The sequence below is a fragment of the Rhinoderma darwinii genome, unplaced genomic scaffold (assembly GCF_050947455.1).
Source record: "Rhinoderma darwinii isolate aRhiDar2 unplaced genomic scaffold, aRhiDar2.hap1 Scaffold_140, whole genome shotgun sequence".
NCBI lineage: Eukaryota > Metazoa > Chordata > Amphibia > Anura > Rhinodermatidae > Rhinoderma > Rhinoderma darwinii.
The window spans coordinates 3,238,207-3,255,608 of NW_027461968.1; positions in this window are offsets into that span (position 1 = coordinate 3,238,207).

Consider the following 17,402-nt stretch of genomic DNA (forward strand, 5'->3'; position numbering starts at 1 on the left):
AGTTAGGATGAGGATTAAATAAAAAATCTGAATTATTACAAACGCCTGCAGCTTCGGTTCGACTGCCCCTTACATTTGAGTGGCCCCTCAATGTTTTGGAAACGGGTGGAGGACTTTGTCTTCATTAGAATGGGCCCCCTGCGATGCTGAGGCAGTTTGGACTCCACTCTTAGAAGGCCTAGAGTGATGATGATTTCACTGATCCTAGACACGGGGTAAACTCTGTGCATTAGCATCCCATGGGCGAACTGTTGTTATGTCAAAAAGATTTAGGGAGGCCAATCCAAACAAAAAATTGATTAATCTGTCAACTAAATGTTACATCAGTATTAGTAGAACTCTGTACTAGGGTAAATATGCTTTTTTAAACTTAGGAAAGAAACAAAAGTTAGGATGAGGATTAAATACAAATTCAGGATGAAGACAACCGTCTGCAGCTTCGGCTCGACTGCCCATTTCTTTTGAGTGGCCCCTCAATGTTTTGGAAACGGGTGGAGGACATTGTCTTCATTAGAATGGGCCCTCCTGCGATGCTGAGGCAGTTTGGACTCCACTCTTAGAAGGCCTAGAGTGATAGTGATTTCACTGATCCTAGACCCGTAGTGGACTCTGTGCATTAGCATCCCATGGGCGAACTGTTGTTATGTCAAAAAGATTTAGGTTAGCCAATCCAACCAAAAAATGTATTAATCTGTCACCTAAATGTTACATCAGTGTTAGTAGATCTCTGTCCTAGGGTAAATATGCTTTTTTAAATTTAGGAAAGAAACAAAAGTTAGGATGAGGATTAAATAAAAAATCAGAATTATTACAAACGTCTGCATCTTCGGTTCGACTGCCCCTTACATTTGAGTGGCCCCTCAATGTTTTGGAAACGGGTGGAGGACTTTGTCTTCATTAGAATGGGCCCCCTGAGATGCTGAGGCAGTTTGGACTCCACTCTTAGAAGGCCTAGAGTGATGATGATTTCACTAATCCTAGACACGGGGTAAACTCTGTGCATTAGCATCCCATGGGCGAACTGTTGTTATGTCAAAAAGATTTAGGGAGGCCAATCCAAACAAAAAATTGATTAATCTGTCAACTAAATGTTACATCAGTATTAGTAGAACTCTGTACTAGGGTAAATATGCTTTTTTAAACTTAGGAAAGAAACAAAAGTTAGGATGAGGATTAAATACAAATTCAGGATGAAGACAACCGTCTGCAGCTTCGGCTCGACTGCCCCTTTCTTTTGAGTGGCCCCTCAATGTTTTGGAAACGGGTGGAGGACATTGTCTTCATTAGAATGGGCCCCCCTGCGATGCTGAGGCAGTTTGGACTCCACTCTTAGAAGGCCTAGAGTGATAGTGATTTCACTGATCCTAGACCCGTAGTGGACTCTGTGCATTAGCATCCCATGGGCGAACTGTTGTTATGTCAAAAAGATTTAGGTTAGCCAATCCAACCAAAAAATGTATTAATCTGTCACCTAAATGTTACATCAGTGTTAGTAGATCTCTGTCCTAGGGTAAATATGCTTTTTTAAATTTAGGAAAGAAACAAAAGTTAGGATGAGGATTAAATAAAAAATCAGAATTATTACAAAAGTCTGCAGCTTCGGTTCGACTGCCCCTTACATTTGAGTGGCCCCTCAATGTTTTGGAAACGGGTGGAGGACTTTGTCTTCATTAGAATGGGCCCCCTGCGATGCTGAGGCAGTTTGGACTCCACTCTTAGAAGGCCTAGAGTGATGATGATTTCACTGATCCTAGACACGGGGTAAACTCTGTGCATTAGCATCCCATGGGCGAACTGTTGTTATGTCAAAAAGATTTAGGGAGGCCAATCCAAACAAAAAATTGATTAATCTGTCAACTAAATGTTACATCAGTATTAGTAGAACTCTGTACTAGGGTAAATATGCTTTTTTAAACTTAGGAAAGAAACAAAAGTTAGGATGAGGATTAAATACAAATTCAGGATGAAGACAACCGTCTGCAGCTTCGGCTCGACTGCCCATTTCTTTTGAGTGGCCCCTCAATGTTTTGGAAACGGGTGGAGGACATTGTCTTCATTAGAATGGGCCCCCCTGCGATGCTGAGGCAGTTTGGACTCCACTCTTAGAAGGCCTAGAGTGATAGTGATTTCACTGATCCTAGACCCGTAGTGGACTCTGTGCATTAGCATCCCATGGGCGAACTGTTGTTATGTCAAAAAGATTTAGGTTAGCCAATCCAACCAAAAAATGTATTAATCTGTCACCTTAGGGTATGTTCACACGTAGTCAACCAAAACGTCTGAAAATCCAGAGCTGTTTTCAAGGGAAAACAGACCCTGCTTTTCAGACGTTTTTTTACCAACTCACATTTTTCGCTGCGTTTTTCGCGCCGTTTTCGCGGCGTTTTTTACGTCCGTTTTTGGAGCTGTTTTCATTGGAGTCTATGAGAAAACAGCTCCAAAAACGTCTGAAAGAAGTGTCCTGCACTTCTTTTGACGAGGCTGTATTTTTACGAGTCGTCGTTTGACAGCTGTCAAACGACGACGCGTAAATAACAGGTCGTCTGCACAGTACGTCGGCAAACCCATTCAAATGAATGGGCAGATGTTTGCCGACGTATTGGAGCCGTATTTTCAGACGTAAAACGAGGCATAATACGCCTCGTATACGTCTGAAATTTGGCCGTGTGAACATACCCTAAATGTTACATCAGTGTTAGTAGATCTCTGTCCTAGGGTAAATATGCTTTTTTAAATTTAGGAAAGAAACAAAAGTTAGGATGAGGATTAAATAAAAAATCAGAATTATTACAAAAGTCTGCAGCTTCGGTTCGACTGCCCCTTACATTTGAGTGGCCCCTCAATGTTTTGGAAACGGGTGGAGGACTTTGTCTTCATTAGAATGGGCCCCCTGCGATGCTGAGGCAGTTTGGACTCCACTCTTAGAAGGCCTAGAGTGATGATGATTTCACTGATCCTAGACACGGGGTAAACTCTGTGCATTAGCATCCCATGGGCGAACTGTTGTTATGTCAAAAAGATTTAGGGAGGCCAATCCAAACAAAAAATTGATTAATCTGTCAACTAAATGTTACATCAGTATTAGTAGAACTCTGTACTAGGGTAAATATGCTTTTTTAAACTTAGGAAAGAAACAAAAGTTAGGATGAGGATTAAATACAAATTCAGGATGAAGACAACCGTCTGCAGCTTCGGCTCGACTGCCCATTTCTTTTGAGTGGCCCCTCAATGTTTTGGAAACGGGTGGAGAACATTGTCTTCATTAGAATGGGCCCCCCTGCGATGCTGAGGCAGTTTGGACTCCACTCTTAGAAGGCCTAGAGTGATAGTGATTTCACTGATCCTAGACCCGTAGTGGACTCTGTGCATTAGCATCCCATGGGCGAACTGTTGTTATGTCAAAAAGATTTAGGTTAGCCAATCCAACCAAAAAATGTATTAATCTGTCACCTAAATGTTACATCAGTGTTAGTAGATCTCTGTCCTAGGGTAAATATGCTTTTTTAAATTTAGGAAAGAAACAAAAGTTAGGATGAGGATTAAATAAAAAATCAGAATTATTACAAACGTCTGCAGCTTCGGTTCGACTGCCCCTTACATTTGAGTGGCCCCTCAATGTTTTGGAAACGGGTGGAGGACTTTGTCTTCATTAGAATGGGCCCCCTGCGATGCTGAGGCAGTTTGGACTCCACTCTTAGAAGGCCTAGAGTGATGATGATTTCACTAATCCTAGACACGGGGTAAACTCTGTGCATTAGCATCCCATGGGCGAACTGTTGTTATGTCAAAAAGATTTAGGGAGGCCAATCCAAACAAAAAATTGATTAATCTGTCAACTAAATGTTACATCAGTATTAGTAGAACTCTGTACTAGGGTAAATATGCTTTTTTAAACTTAGGAAAGAAACAAAAGTTAGGATGAGGATTAAATACAAATTCAGGATGAAGACAACCGTCTGCAGCTTCGGCTCGACTGCCCCGTTCTTTTGATTGGCCCCTCAATGTTTTGGAAACGGGTGGAGGACATTGTCTTCATTAGAATGGGCCCCCCTGCGATGCTGAGGCAGTTTGGACTCCACTCTTAGAAGGCCTAGAGTGATAGTGATTTCACTGATCCTAGACCCGTAGTGGACTCTGTGCATTAGCATCCCATGGGCGAACTGTTGTTATGTCAAAAAGATTTAGGTTAGCCAATCCAACCAAAAAATGTATTAATCTGTCACCTAAATGTTACATCAGTGTTAGTAGATCTCTGTCCTAGGGTAAATATGCTTTTTTAAACATAGGAAACAAACAAAAGTTAGGATGAGGATTAAATAAAAAATCAGAATTATTACAAACGTCTGCAGCTTCGGTTCGACTGCCCCTTACATTTGAGTGGCCCCTCAATGTTTTGGAAACGGGTTGAGGACTTTGTCTTCATTAGAATGGGCCCCCTGCGATGCTGAGGCAGTTTGGACTCCACTCTTAGAAGGCCTAGAGTGATGATGATTTCACTGATCCTAGACACGGGGTAAACTCTGTGGATTAGCATCCCATGGGCGAACTGTTGTTATGTCAAAAAGATTTAGGGAGGCCAATCCAAACAAAAAATTGATTAATCTGTCAACTAAATGTTACATCAGTATTAGTAGAACTCTGTACTAGGGTAAATATGCTTTTTTAAACTTAGGAAAGAAACAAAAGTTAGGATAAGGATTAAATACAAATTCAGGATGAAGACAACCGTCTGCAGCTTCGGCTCGACTGCCCCTTTCTTTTGAGTGGCCCCTCAATGTTTTGGAAACGGGTGGAGGACATTGTCTTCATTAGAATGGGCCCCCCTGCGATGCTGAGGCAGTTTGGACTCCACTCTTAGAAGGCCTAGAGTGATAGTGATTTCACTGATCCTAGACCCGTAGTGGACTCTGTGCATTAGCATCCCATGGGCGAACTGTTGTTATGTCAAAAAGATTTAGGTTAGCCAATCCAACCAAAAAATGTATTAATCTGTCACCTAAATGTTACATCAGTGTTAGTAGATCTCTGTCCTAGGGTAAATATGCTTTTTTAAATTTAGGAAACAAACAAAAGTTAGGATGAGGATTAAATAAAAAATCTGAATTATTACAAACGCCTGCAGCTTCGGTTCGACTGCCCCTTACATTTGAGTGGCCCCTCAATGTTTTGGAAACGGGTGGAGGACTTTGTCTTCATTAGAATGGGCCCCCTGCGATGCTGAGGCAGTTTGGACTCCACTCTTAGAAGGCCTAGAGTGATGATGATTTCACTGATCCTAGACACGGGGTAAACTCTGTGCATTAGCATCCCATGGGCGAACTGTTGTTATGTCAAAAAGATTTAGGGAGGCCAATCCAAACAAAAAATTGATTAATCTGTCAACTAAATGTTACATCAGTATTAGTAGAACTCTGTACTAGGGTAAATATGCTTTTTTAAACTTAGGAAAGAAACAAAAGTTAGGATGAGGATTAAATACAAATTCAGGATGAAGACAACCGTCTGCAGCTTCGGCTCGACTGCCCCGTTCTTTTGAGTGGCCCCTCAATGTTTTGGAAACGGGTGGAGGACTTTGTCTTCATTAGAATGGGCCCCCCTGCGATGCTGAGGCAGTTTGGACTCCACTCTTAGAAGGCCTAGAGTGATAGTGATTTCACTGATCCTAGACCCGTAGTGGACTCTGTGCATTAGCATCCCATGGGCGAACTGTTGTTATGTCAAAAAGATTTAGGTTAGCCAATCCAACCAAAAAATGTATTAATCTGTCACCTAAATGTTACATCAGTGTTAGTAGATCTCTGTCCTAGGGTAAATATGCTTTTTTAAATTTAGGAAACAAACAAAAGTTAGGATGAGGATTAAATAAAAAATCTGAATTATTACAAACGCCTGCAGCTTTGGTTCGACTGCCCCTTACATTTGAGTGGCCCCTCAATGTTTTGGAAACGGGTGGAGGACTTTGTCTTCATTAGAATGGGCCCCCTGCGATGCTGAGGCAGTTTGGACTCCACTCTTAGGGCATGACCACACGTGGCGGATTTCCTCCGCAACTGTCCGCATCAATGCCGCACAGAATCTGCGTTGCAGATTCTGCTGCGGATCTGCACAAAATTTGCAGTAAATTGATGCGGACTAGCTGCTGCGGACTGCGGTAAAAGTACTTCCCTTCTCCCTATCAGTGCAGGATAGAGAGAAGGGACAGCACTTTCCCTTGTGAAAGTCAAAGAAATTCATACTTACCGCCCGTTGTCTTGGTGACACGTCCCTCCTTCGGCATCCAGCCCGATCTCCCTGGATGACGCGGCAGTCCATGTGACCGCTGCAGCCTGTTATTAGCCTGTGATTGGCTGCAGCCGTCACTTAGACTGAAACGTCATCCTGGGAGGCCGGACTGGAAACAGAAGCAGGGAGTTCTCGGTAAGTATGAACTTCATTTTTTTTTACAGATAGATGTATATTGGGATCGGTAGTCACTGTCCCGGGTGCAGAAACAGTTACTGCCGATCGCTTAACTCTTTCAGCACCCTGGACAGTGACTATTTACTGACGTCTCCTAGCAACGCTCCCGTCATTACGGGAGCCCCATTGACTTCCTCAGTCTGGCTGTAGACCTAGAAATACATAGGTCCAGCCAGAATGAAGAAATGTCAAGTTAAAAAAGCAAGACGGATCCGCAGCACACATAAAATGTGCATGACAGCTGCGGACTTCATTGCAGAAATTAGAATCTCCATTGAAGTCAATGGAGAAATTCCGCCATGAGTCCGCCACTGCTCCGCAACAGACAGAGCATGCTGCGGACACCAAATTCCGCTCCGCAGCCTATGCTCCGCAGCGGAATTTTACGCCTCGTCTAAACGAACACTGCTAAATTAAAGTGTAAGTCAATGGACAAACGGCTCCGCTGCGGATTAACGCTGCGGAGTGTCCGCAGCGGAATTTAATTGAAATTCCGCCACGTGTGAACCCAGCCTTAGAAGGCCTAGAGTGATGATGATTTCACTGATCCTAGACACGGGGTAAACTCTGTGCATTAGCATCCCATGGGCAAACTGTTTTTATGTCAAAAAGATTTAGGGAGGCCAATCCAAACAAAAAATTGATTAATCTGTCAACTAAATGTTACATCAGTATTAGTAGAACTCTGTACTAGGGTAAATATGCTTTTTTAAACTTAGGAAAGAAACAAAAGTTAGGATGAGGATTAAATACAAATTCAGGATGAAGACAACCGTCTGCAGCTTCGGCTCGACTGCCCCTTTCTTTTGAGTGGCCCCTCAATGTTTTGGAAACGGGTGGAGGACTTTGTCTTCATTAGAATGGGCCCCCCTGCGATGCTGAGGCAGTTTGGACTCCACTCTTAGAAGGCCTAGAGTGATGATGATTTCACTGATCCTAGACTCGGGGTAAACTCTGTGCATTAGCATCCCATGGGCGAACTGTTGTTATGTCAAAACGATTTAGGTTAGCCAATCTAACCAAAAAATGTATTAATCTGTCACCTAAATGTTACATCAGTGTTAGTAGATCTCTGTCCTAGGGTAAATATGCTTTTTTAAATTTAGGAAACAAACAAAAGTTAGGATGAGGATTAAATAAAAAATCTGAATTATTACAAACGCCTGCAGCTTCGGTTCGACTGCCCCTTACATTTGAGTGACCCTCAATGTTTTGGAAACGGGTGGAGGACTTTGTCTTCATTAGAATGGGCCCCCTGCGATGCTGAGGCAGTTTGGACTCCACTCTTAGAAGGCCTAGAGTGATGATGATTTCACTGATCCTAGACACGGGGTAAACTCTGTGCATTAGCATCCCATGGGCGAACTGTTGTTATGTCAAAAAGATTTAGGGAGGCCAATCCAAACAAAAAATTGATTAATCTGTCAACTAAATGTTACATCAGTATTAGTAGAACTCTGTACTAGGGTAAATATGCTTTTTTAAACTTAGGAAAGAAACAAAAGTTAGGATGAGGATTAAATAAAAATTCAGTATGAAGACAACCGTCTGCAGCTTCGGCTCGACTTCCCCTTTCTTTTGAGTGGCCCCTCAATGTTTTGGAAACGTGTGGAGGACTTTGTCTTCATTAGAATGGGCCCCCCTGCGATGCTGAGGCAGTTTGGACTCCACTCTTAGAAGGCCTAGAGTGATAGTGATTTCACTGATCCTAGACCCGTAGTGGACTCTGTGCATTAGCATCCCATGGGCGAACTGTTGTTATGTCAAAAAGATTTAGGTTAGCCAATCCAACCAAAAAATTTATTAATCTGTCACCTAAATGTTACATCAGTATTAGTAGATCTCTGTCCTAGGGTAGATATGCTTTTTTAAACTTAGGAAACAAACAAAAGTTAGGATGAGGATTAAATAAAAAATCAGAATTATTACAAACGTCTGCAGCTTCGGTTCGAATGCCCCTTACATTTGAGTGGCCCCTCAATGTTTTGGAAACGGGTGGAGGACTTTGTCTTCATTAGAATGGGCCCCCTGCGATGCTGAGGCAGTTTGGACTCCACTCTTAGAAGGCCTAGAGTGATGATGATTTCACTGATCCTAGACACGGGGTAAACTCTGTGCATTAGCATCCCATGGGCGAACTGTTGTTATGTCAAAAAGATTTAGGGAGGCCAATCCAAACAAAAAATTGATTAATCTGTCAACTAAATGTTACATCAGTATTAGTAGAACTCTGTACTAGGGTAAATATGCTTTTTTAAACTTAGGAAAGAAACAAAAGTTTGGATAAGGATTAAACACAAATTCAGGATGAAGACAACCGTCTGCAGCTTCGGCTCGACTGCCCCTTTCTTTTGAGTGGCCCCTCAATGTTTTGGAAACGGGTGGAGGACATTGTCTTCATTAGAATGGGCCCCCCTGCCATGCTGAGGCAGTTTGGATTCCACTCTTAGAAGGCCTAGAGTGATAGTGATTTCACTGATCCTAGACCCGTAGTGGACTCTGTGCATTAGCATCCCATGGGCGAACTGTTGTTATGTCAAAAAGATTTAGGTTAGCCAATCTAACCAAAAAATGTATTAATCTGTCACCTAAATGTTACATCAGTGTTAGTAGATCTCTGTCCTAGGGTAAATATGCTTTTTTAAATTTAGGAAACAAACAAAAGTTAGGATGAGGATTAAATAAAAAATCTGAATTATTACAAACGCCTGCAGCTTCGGTTCGACTGCCCCTTACATTTGAGTGGCCCCTCAATGTTTTGGAAACGAGTGGAGGACTTTGTCTTCATTAGAATTGGCCCCCTGCGATGCTGAGGCAGTTTGGACTCCACTCTTAGAAGGCCTAGAGTGATGATGATTTCACTGATCCTAGACTCGGGGTAAACTCTGTGCATTAGCATCCCATGGGCGAACTGTTGTTATGTCAAAAAGATTTAGGAAGGCCAATCCAAACAAAAAATTGATTAATTTGTCACCTAAATGTTACATCAGTATTAGTAGAACTCTGTACTAGGGTAAATATGCTTTTTTAAACTTAGGAAAGAAACAAAAGTTAGGATGAGGATTAAATACAAATTCAGGATGAAGACAACCGTCTGCAGCTTCGGCTCGACTGCCCCTTTCTTTTGAGTGGCCCCTCAATGTTTTTGAAACGGGTGGAGGACTTTGTCTTCATTAGAATGGGCCCCCCTGCGATCCTGAGGCAGTTTGGACTCCACTCTTAGAAGGCCTAGAGTGATAGTGATTTCACTGATCCTAGACCCGTAGTGGACTCTGTGCATTAGCATCCCATGGGCGAACTGTTGTTATGTCAAAAAGATTTAGGTTAGCCAATCCAACCAAAAAATGTATTAATCTGTCACCTAAATGTTACATCAGTGTTAGTAGATCTCTGTCCTAGGGTAGATATGCTTTTTTAAACTTAGGAAACAAACAAAAGTTAGGATGAGGATTAAATAAAAAATCTGAATTATTACAAACGCCTGCAGCTTCGGTTCGACTGCCCCTTACATTTGAGTGGCCCCTCAATGTTTTGGAAACGAGTGGAGGACTTTGTCTTCATTAGAATTGGCCCCCTGCGATGCTGAGGCAGTTTGGACTCCACTCTTAGAAGGCCTAGAGTGATGATGATTTCACTGATCCTAGACTCGGGGTAAACTCTGTGCATTAGCATCCCATGGGCGAACTGTTGTTATGTCAAAAAGATTTAGGAAGGCCAATCCAAACAAAAAATTGATTAATTTGTCACCTAAATGTTACATCAGTATTAGTAGAACTCTGTACTAGGGTAAATATGCTTTTTTAAACTTAGGAAAGAAACAAAAGTTAGGATGAGGATTAAATAAAAATTCAGGATGAAGACAACCGTCTGCAGCTTCGGCTAGACTGCCCCTTTCTTTTGAGTGGCCCCTCAATGTTTTGGAAACGGGTGGAGGACTTTGTCTTCATTAGAATGGGCCCCCCTGTGATGCTGAGGCAGTTTGGACTCCACTCTTAGAAGGCCTAGAGTGATGATGATTTCACTGATCCTAGACTCGGGGTAAACTCTGTGCATTAGCATTCCATGGGCGAACTGTTGTTATGTCAAAAAGATTTAGGTTAGCCAATCCAACCAAAAAATGTATTAATCTGTCACCTAAATGTTACATCAGTGTTAGTAGATCTCTGTCCTAGGGTAAATATGCTTTTTTACATTTAGGAAACAAACAAAAGTTAGGATGAGGATTAAATAAAAAATCTGAATTATTACAAACGCCTGCAGCTTCGGTTCGACTGCCCCTTACATTTGAGCGGCCCCTCAATGTTTTGGAAAAGGGTGGATGACTTTGTCTTCATTAGAATGGGCCCCCTGCGATGCTGAGGCAGTTTTGACTCCACTCTTAGAAGGCCTAGAGTGATGATGATTTCACTGATCCTGGACGCGGGGTAAACTCTGTGCATTAGCATCCCATGGGCGAACTGTTGTTATGTCAAAAAGATTTAGGGAGGCCAATCCAAACAAAAAATTGATTAATCTGTCACCTAAATTTTACATCAGTATTAGTAGAACTCTGTACTAGGGTAAATATGCTTTTTTAAACTTAGGAAAGAAACAAAAGTTAGGATGAGGATTAAATAAAAATTCAGGATGAAGACAACCGTCTGCAGCTTCGGCTCGACTGCCCCTTTCTTTTGAGTGGCCCCTCAATGTTTTGGAAACGGGTGGAGGACTTTGTCTTCATTAGAATGGGCCCCCCTGTGATGCTGAGGCAGTTTGGACTCCACTCTTAGAAGGCCTAGAGTGATAGTGATTTCACTGATCCTAGACCCGTAGTGGACTCTGTGCATTAGCATCAAATGGGCGAACTGTTGTTATATCAAAAAGATTTAGGTTAGCCAATCCAACCAAAAAATGTATTAATCTGTCACCTAAATGTTACATCAGTGTTAGTAGATCTCTGTCCTAGGGTAAATATGCTTTTTTAAACTTAGGAACAAACAAAAGTTAGGATGAGGATTAAATAAAAAATCAGAATTATTACTAACGTCTGCAGCTTCGGTTCGACTGCCCCTTACATTTGAGTGGCCCCTCAATGTTTTGGAAAAGGGTGGAGGGCTTTGTCTTCATTAGAATGGGCCCCCTGCGATGCTGAGGCAGTTTGGACTCCACTCTTAGAAGGCCTAGAGTGATGATGATTTCACTGATCCTAGACTCGGGGTAAACTCTGTGCATTAGCATTCCATGGGCGAACTGTTGTTATGTCAAAAAGATTTAGGTTAGCCAATCCAACCAAAAAATGTATTAATCTGTCACCTAAATGTTACATCAGTGTTAGTAGATCTCTGTCCTAGGGTAAATATGCTTTTTTACATTTAGGAAACAAACAAAAGTTAGGATGAGGATTAAATAAAAAATCTGAATTATTACAAACGCCTGCAGCTTCGGTTCGACTGCCCCTTACATTTGAGCGGCCCCTCAATGTTTTGGAAAAGGGTGGATGACTTTGTCTTCATTAGAATGGGCCCCCTGCGATGCTGAGGCAGTTTTGACTCCACTCTTAGAAGGCCTAGAGTGATGATGATTTCACTGATCCTGGACGCGGGGTAAACTCTGTGCATTAGCATCCCATGGGCGAACTGTTGTTATGTCAAAAAGATTTAGGGAGGCCAATCCAAACAAAAAATTGATTAATCTGTCACCTAAATTTTACATCAGTATTAGTAGAACTCTGTACTAGGGTAAATATGCTTTTTTAAACTTAGGAAAGAAACAAAAATTAGGATGAGGATTAAATAAAAATTCAGGATGAAGACAACCGTCTGCAGCTTCGGCTCGACTGCCCCTTTCTTTTGAGTGGCCCCTCAATGTTTTGGAAACGGGTGGAGGACTTTGTCTTCATTAGAATGGGCCCCCTGCGATGCTGAGGCAGTTTGGACTTTACTCTTAGAAGGCCTAGAGTGATAGTGATTTCTCTGATCCTAGACCCGTAGTGGACTCTGTGCATTAGCATCCCATGGGCGAACTGTTGTTATGTCAAAAAGATTTAGGTTAGCCAATCCAACCAAAAAATGTATTAATCTGTCACCTAAATGTTACATCACTGTTAGTAGATCTCTGTCCTAGGGTAAATATGCTTTTTTACATTTAGGAAACAAACAAAAGTTAGGATGAGGATTAAATAAAAAATCTGAATTATTACAAACGCCTGCAGTTTCGGTTCGACTGCCCCTTACATTTGAGCGGCCCCTCAATGTTTTGGAAAAGGGTGGATGACTTTGTCTTCATTAGAATGGGCCCCCTGCGATGCTGAGGCAGTTTTGACTCCACTCTTAGAAGGCCTAGAGTGATGATGATTTCACTGATCCTGGACCCGCGGTAAACTCTGTGCATTAGCATCCCATGGGCGAACTGTTGTTATGTCAAAAAGATTTAAGGAGGCCAATCCAAACAAAAAATTGATTAATCTGTCACCTAAATGTTACATCAGTATTAGTAGAACTCTGTACTAGGGTAAATATGCTTTTTTAAACTTAGGAAAGAAAGAAAAGTTAGGATGAGGATTAAATACAAATTCAGGATGAAGACAACCGTCTGCAGCTTCGGCTCGACTGCCCCTTTCTTTTGAGTGGCCCCTCAATGTTTTGGAAACGGGTGGAGGACTTTGTCTTCATTAGAATGGGCCCCCCTGTGATGCTGAGGCAGTTTGGACTTTACTCTTAGAAGGCCTAGAGTGATAGTGATTTCACTGATCTTAGACCCGTAGTGGACTCTGTGCATTAGCATCCCATGAGCGAACTGTTGTTATGTCAAAAAGATTTAGGTTAGCCAATCCAATCAAAAAAATGTTTTTATCTGTCACCTAAATGTTACATCAGTGTTAGTAGATCTCTGTCCTAGGGTAAATATGCTTTTTTAAACTTAGGAAACAAACAAAAGTTAGGATGAGGATTAAATAAAAAATCTGAATTATTACAAACGCCTGCAGCTTCGGTTCGACTGCCCCTTACATTTGAGTGGCCCCTCAATGTTTTGGAAACGGGTGGAGGACTTTGTCTTCATTAGAATGGGCCCCCCTGCGATGCTGAGGCAGTTTGGACTCCACTCTTAGAAGGCCTAGAGTGATAGTGATTTCACTGATCCTAGACCCGTAGTGGACTCTGTGCATTAGCATCCCATGGGCGAACTGTTGTTATGTCAAAAAGATTTAGGTTAGCCAATCCAACCAAAAAATGTATTAATCTGTCACCTAAATGTTACATCAGTGTTAGTAGATCTCTGTCCTAGGGTAAATATGCTTTTTTAAATTTAGGAAAGAAACAAAAGTTAGGATGAGGATTAAATAAAAAATCAGAATTATTACAAACGTCTGCAGCTTCGGTTCGACTGCCCCTTACATTTGAGTGGCCCCTCAATGTTTTGGAAACGGGTGGAGGACTTTGTCTTCATTAGAATGGGCCCCCTGCGATGCTGAGGCAGTTTGGACTCCACTCTTAGAAGGCCTAGAGTGATGATGATTTCACTAATCCTAGACACGGGGTAAACTCTGTGCATTAGCATCCCATGGGCGAACTGTTGTTATGTCAAAAAGATTTAGGGAGGCCAATCCAAACAAAAAATTGATTAATCTGTCAACTAAATGTTACATCAGTATTAGTAGAACTCTGTACTAGGGTAAATATGCTTTTTTAAACTTAGGAAAGAAACAAAAGTTAGGATGAGGATTAAATACAAATTCAGGATGAAGACAACCGTCTGCAGCTTCGGCTCGACTGCCCCGTTCTTTTGAGTGGCCCCTCAATGTTTTGGAAACGGGTGGAGGACATTGTCTTCATTAGAATGGGCCCCCCTGCGATGCTGAGGCAGTTTGGACTCCACTCTTAGAAGGCCTAGAGTGATAGTGATTTCACTGATCCTAGACCCGTAGTGGACTCTGTGCATTAGCATCCCATGGGCGAACTGTTGTTATGTCAAAAAGATTTAGGTTAGCCAATCCAACCAAAAAATGTATTAATCTGTCACCTAAATGTTACATCAGTGTTAGTAGATCTCTGTCCTAGGGTAAATATGCTTTTTTAAACATAGGAAACAAACAAAAGTTAGGATGAGGATTAAATAAAAAATCAGAATTATTACAAACGTCTGCAGCTTCGGTTCGACTGCCCCTTACATTTGAGTGGCCCCTCAATGTTTTGGAAACGGGTTGAGGACTTTGTCTTCATTAGAATGGGCCCCCTGCGATGCTGAGGCAGTTTGGACTCCACTCTTAGAAGGCCTAGAGTGATGATGATTTCACTGATCCTAGACACGGGGTAAACTCTGTGGATTAGCATCCCATGGGCGAACTGTTGTTATGTCAAAAAGATTTAGGGAGGCCAATCCAAACAAAAAATTGATTAATCTGTCAACTAAATGTTACATCAGTATTAGTAGAACTCTGTACTAGGGTAAATATGCTTTTTTAAACTTAGGAAAGAAACAAAAGTTAGGATAAGGATTAAATACAAATTCAGGATGAAGACAACCGTCTGCAGCTTCGGCTCGACTGCCCCTTTCTTTTGAGTGGCCCCTCAATGTTTTGGAAACGGGTGGAGGACATTGTCTTCATTAGAATGGGCCCCCCTGCGATGCTGAGGCAGTTTGGACTCCACTCTTAGAAGGCCTAGAGTGATAGTGATTTCACTGATCCTAGACCCGTAGTGGACTCTGTGCATTAGCATCCCATGGGCGAACTGTTGTTATGTCAAAAAGATTTAGGTTAGCCAATCCAACCAAAAAATGTATTAATCTGTCACCTAAATGTTACATCAGTGTTAGTAGATCTCTGTCCTAGGGTAAATATGCTTTTTTAAATTTAGGAAACAAACAAAAGTTAGGATGAGGATTAAATAAAAAATCTGAATTATTACAAACGCCTGCAGCTTCGGTTCGACTGCCCCTTACATTTGAGTGGCCCCTCAATGTTTTGGAAACGGGTGGAGGACTTTGTCTTCATTAGAATGGGCCCCCTGCGATGCTGAGGCAGTTTGGACTCCACTCTTAGAAGGCCTAGAGTGATGATGATTTCACTGATCCTAGACACGGGGTAAACTCTGTGCATTAGCATCCCATGGGCGAACTGTTGTTATGTCAAAAAGATTTAGGGAGGCCAATCCAAACAAAAAATTGATTAATCTGTCAACTAAATGTTACATCAGTATTAGTAGAACTCTGTACTAGGGTAAATATGCTTTTTTAAACTTAGGAAAGAAACAAAAGTTAGGATGAGGATTAAATACAAATTCAGGATGAAGACAACCGTCTGCAGCTTCGGCTCGACTGCCCCGTTCTTTTGAGTGGCCCCTCAATGTTTTGGAAACGGGTGGAGGACTTTGTCTTCATTAGAATGGGCCCCCCTGCGATGCTGAGGCAGTTTGGACTCCACTCTTAGAAGGCCTAGAGTGATAGTGATTTCACTGATCCTAGACCCGTAGTGGACTCTGTGCATTAGCATCCCATGGGCGAACTGTTGTTATGTCAAAAAGATTTAGGTTAGCCAATCCAACCAAAAAATGTATTAATCTGTCACCTAAATGTTACATCAGTGTTAGTAGATCTCTGTCCTAGGGTAAATATGCTTTTTTAAATTTAGGAAACAAACAAAAGTTAGGATGAGGATTAAATAAAAAATCTGAATTATTACAAACGCCTGCAGCTTTGGTTCGACTGCCCCTTACATTTGAGTGGCCCCTCAATGTTTTGGAAACGGGTGGAGGACTTTGTCTTCATTAGAATGGGCCCCCTGCGATGCTGAGGCAGTTTGGACTCCACTCTTAGGGCATGACCACACGTGGCGGATTTCCTCCGCAACTGTCCGCATCAATGCCGCACAGAATCTGCGTTGCAGATTCTGCTGCGGATCTGCACAAAATTTGCAGTAAATTGATGCGGACTAGCTGCTGCGGACTGCGGTAAAAGTACTTCCCTTCTCCCTATCAGTGCAGGATAGAGAGAAGGGACAGCACTTTCCCTTGTGAAAGTCAAAGAAATTCATACTTACCGCCCGTTGTCTTGGTGACACGTCCCTCCTTCGGCATCCAGCCCGATCTCCCTGGATGACGCGGCAGTCCATGTGACCGCTGCAGCCTGTTATTAGCCTGTGATTGGCTGCAGCCGTCACTTAGACTGAAACGTCATCCTGGGAGGCCGGACTGGAAACAGAAGCAGGGAGTTCTCGGTAAGTATGAACTTCATTTTTTTTTACAGATAGATGTATATTGGGATCGGTAGTCACTGTCCCGGGTGCAGAAACAGTTACTGCCGATCGCTTAACTCTTTCAGCACCCTGGACAGTGACTATTTACTGACGTCTCCTAGCAACGCTCCCGTCATTACGGGAGCCCCATTGACTTCCTCAGTCTGGCTGTAGACCTAGAAATACATAGGTCCAGCCAGAATGAAGAAATGTCAAGTTAAAAAAGCAAGACGGATCCGCAGCACACATAAAATGTGCATGACAGCTGCGGACTTCATTGCAGAAATTAGAATCTCCATTGAAGTCAATGGAGAAATTCCGCCATGAGTCCGCCACTGCTCCGCAACAGACAGAGCATGCTGCGGACACCAAATTCCGCTCCGCAGCCTATGCTCCGCAGCGGAATTTTACGCCTCGTCTAAACGAACACTGCTAAATTAAAGTGTAAGTCAATGGACAAACGGCTCCGCTGCGGATTAACGCTGCGGAGTGTCCGCAGCGGAATTTAATTGAAATTCCGCCACGTGTGAACCCAGCCTTAGAAGGCCTAGAGTGATGATGATTTCACTGATCCTAGACACGGGGTAAACTCTGTGCATTAGCATCCCATGGGCAAACTGTTTTTATGTCAAAAAGATTTAGGGAGGCCAATCCAAACAAAAAATTGATTAATCTGTCAACTAAATGTTACATCAGTATTAGTAGAACTCTGTACTAGGGTAAATATGCTTTT